We start from the raw sequence: 3668 nt of genomic DNA, 5'->3' as shown, positions 1-3668 counted from the left end.
CACGCTCTCAGTCCCCACTGGTCCGTGTTGGGTCTTCATGAGTACCTGCAGGAGAGGAGGGGATTTATTTGTAGTTAGTGTCAAAGGTGTCATGTTCACCTGCCCTATAGCCCCCCTTGAGCCTGGCCTCAGAGCAACCTCTCAGCTCCTGCAGCTGAGGGCTCAGAACCTGTGCAGCCCCTGCTGGGTGGAACCTGGGACCTGGCCACTAAACAGACATTTTTGGAGCTGGGTGGTGGTGGCACACACCTTTAATCCCAACACTCGAGAGTCAGAGGCAGGCGGATTTCTGTGAGTTCGAGGCCAACCTGGGATACAGAGTGAGTTCCAGGAAAAGCACAAAGCTACACAGAGAAACCCTGTCTCAAAAAAACAAAACAAAAAAACAAAAACAAAACAAAAAAACAAACAAAAAAAACCGCTTTTGGAACCCCCTGGCAGGCAGTCTCCATTAGCTGGGCATGGGTTCTGCTAGGGCCTGTCAGGCTGGATTCCAAGTTATCTCTTTTCTTTTTCTTTTGGTTTTTAGAGACAGGGTTTCTCTGTGTAGCTTTGCTCCTTTCCTGGAACTCGCTCTGTAGCCCAGGCTGGTCTTGAACTCACAGAGATCCACCTGGCTCTTCCTCTCGAGTGCTGGGATTAAAGGCGTGCGCCACCACCACCCGGCACTTTTATCTCTTGAGCCTCAGTTTCCTCCTTTGTCTGGCCAGCCTCAGAGGGCCTTGGTGTCCATGTTGGGGCAGCAGCTGAGTGCTTAAGGAATCAGGGGCCTGGGCCAGCTCTGGGACACCTGGATCCATCCATCAGAAAGGGAAATAAATGGAGTGTCTCAACTTCAACCCCACCAACCTGCTCATGCCTGGGTGATGCAGGCTGAGGGCTAGGACCAAGAGCTGCTAGGTCTGGAGCTGGGTGGGGAGCACCACCAGACAACCCATGGTCAGCTCTGAGGTAAGACTCAGGACTAATCTGTCTTTTAACCCTGACCTCTAACCCCAGGAACTACTCTTGACCTTTTATTTCCTGATCCTCAAGTACTTTGAGTGAAGAGCCCCATCCAGCCCTCCCTGACAGACACTTGTACACATGCCTACCCTCAGCGCTTACACTCACAAGCTGAACCAGCCAGATCTGGGGATGGAAAGGCTCTGGATGACTCAAATTCCTTATTAGGCTGGGACCAGGGGTGGTGGCTCCAGCTGCTGGACAGCCCCAGGTGCTCTGGGCCCCTTTAGAGACGCTGGCCCAACACGGAAGACACAGAACCAGGTGAGGCCAAACTCCAGTTTCCAGGGAGAGTGTCAACATCCCAAAGAAGCCTCACTGCTCAGCTGTGCCCTCTAGTGGCCAGACATACTCGGGCTGAGTATCCACCTCCCCAGCCCTAGTAGCGGTAAGGAGATGGGAGGGCAAAGAAAGTGGGCGAGGCTTTCTGGGATGGTCTTGGAGAGGGAGGCTCAGGAGTGTACAGCCTCTGGATTCTGGGTGAAGCTACTTTGTGCTAGCCCCTGTCCAGCACATTCGGGCTTTGTCTCTATACCCCAGAACTAAGCCTTGGATGTTCTGATGGCTTTTTTAATCCCCACATCCACGTTCATTCCCACTCCTCTGCCTGCAGGCCCCTGTCCACTTTGGTGTCCCATGGGACTTCTCACTCGCCCACGTCCCTGGCCCCGCAGCCTACTTCTTGAACTGGGCAAGTGGGCTAGGATGCATTTCTGTGCCCACAACCTGTTCCTGGGGTTGCCCTGGCTTTGAACTCCTCCTTGTTGGGGATGGCCAGGTCTAGACTGAGGAGTGGGGCATAAGGTTCGGCTGTAGAAAGAGGGAGTAGAGGCTGGGGCTAGAGAATCAGTCCAGATTCAGTCAGCTGCCCTGCGGGGTGTGCTGGGTAACAGCTTCACATGACTGCACAGAGAGTTTGCCTTGGGAAGCCTCGCCTAACTCACCACACCAAGGTGTCCAGGTACAGGACAGAGCTTCTAGGGGCTCTGGGACTGGATGCAAGGTTCTTGGGGAGTGGGGTCCCTCTGATGGCCTTCTCAGAGGCTCGCATCCCAGGATGTGTCCTACACACCTCTGTGGCAAGAGCTATGTTACAGAAAGGCCTGGGCTGAGGTCTGAGGATGCAGGGTAGGCAGGGTCAGCGAAGCCCATCTCCCTGTATGGCCAACTTTCTCTTCAGCTCCTTGACATTCACAAAGGCACAGAACTCTTACAATCAGCAGTGGTGAGGGCTTATTAAGAAATTTCCTATTATGTTACTTTGATTACTTTCATTTTAATTACCCTAATTAGGCGAGCTCTGTAATGGAGTGGGCTGTCCTGTGGGGCTGTTGGAAGGGCCTGGGGCACAGAGGGGCACTGACTATGGCAATCACATTAGCCCTGATCTGTCCCCTGTGTCCTGCCAGGGTGTATGGAGCCTGAGGGCCTATAGGCACTGGCCAGATGGGCCATCTTCTGCGTGGGACTGGGCTGCAACCACAGCTCTCATTTGAGGGCAACATGCCTGGGTGCTGCAACCTACCTGCTCACGCTATCTTCTATATTCTGTTTCCATTTCTGATATTGTGGTAGATAGACACTGGCTGCAGGGCCTGGGTGGAGAGACCAAGGCCTGTGGCCTCGGGTTTCAGAACCTGGACATGGGAACAGATCACATGGCTTTGGTCTCTCTGGTCCAAAGAATTTCTGCTGTGTCTAACTCAAATCTAGCTGGTGGTGGTCAGAATTTTGGCCCTGTGTACTAACTACATGGGTCCTGCTGCCCTAGACACCCTGTTTTGTTGGGAATCCAGTCAGTCCTGCTGCATAGTGACAGCCCTCTAAGACACCCCATGAGAACAGTTGCACAAGAGGTACACTGATCATCTGACCACTCGTCTGTGCTGATGGCTTTGTACCTGTGGTTGTTGTTGGCCCCTGAAAAGAAGGGAAGAGTCATTGCAGCCTCCTAGGCTTCCTGCATGCAGTGTCTAAGCAGGGCCTTGGGATGCCCTGCATTGGAAAGAGCACTGGGCTGGTGACCAAGGTCTTCTCAGATGAGCAGGGAACTGTGGAGAAGTTGAGAAAACTGAGGCTGACCTTGTAGGATGCAGGTCTGGTAGCTGTGAGTTACTGCTTGGGGGACAATGCTCTCAGGACCTATAGGAAGTGCTTTCTCAGCTCTCTAGAGGAAGACTGGGTATGACTGCTCCCATGGGAAGTCTTCATGGATCCTCTGCACAGACCACAGGGTGCTCTCCCAAGAGGGCTGGGTTAGAGATCTGGTCCATGTCTTTCCAGAATTCAGACATGTCACCTACCTAGTGACAACTCGGTGCTCGGATACTCATGTGTCCTTGATGTTGAGGTTCAATCTCGGGGGGGCTGGAAGAATGTTCTCCCTTCCATGTGGGGGTCTGAGCTCTCCTAACGCTGACAGCTGCTGGTGGTGCTGGATCCAGGGTGCAGGTCATGGCACAACTCAGAGGTAAATTAGTCAGCCTTGTTTGCCTATCCCAGGCCTGCAAAGGGGGTCTGAGCTTCTCTTTGCCATTGACATGGCCTCCCTGAGGGCTTCCCTGGGGCACCTTATCCACCTGCCTCCCTCCCCTCCTGCTCCTCCACAGGCACTCACCTCAAGGGTTCATTTTGTCTAAGCCAGTATGAGTTAGAGCAGCTCT

Source organism: Onychomys torridus, chromosome 2, assembly GCF_903995425.1.
Source record: "Onychomys torridus chromosome 2, mOncTor1.1, whole genome shotgun sequence".
Taxonomy (NCBI): Eukaryota; Metazoa; Chordata; class Mammalia; order Rodentia; family Cricetidae; genus Onychomys; species Onychomys torridus.
Note: the sequence above shows the minus strand (reverse complement) of the source record.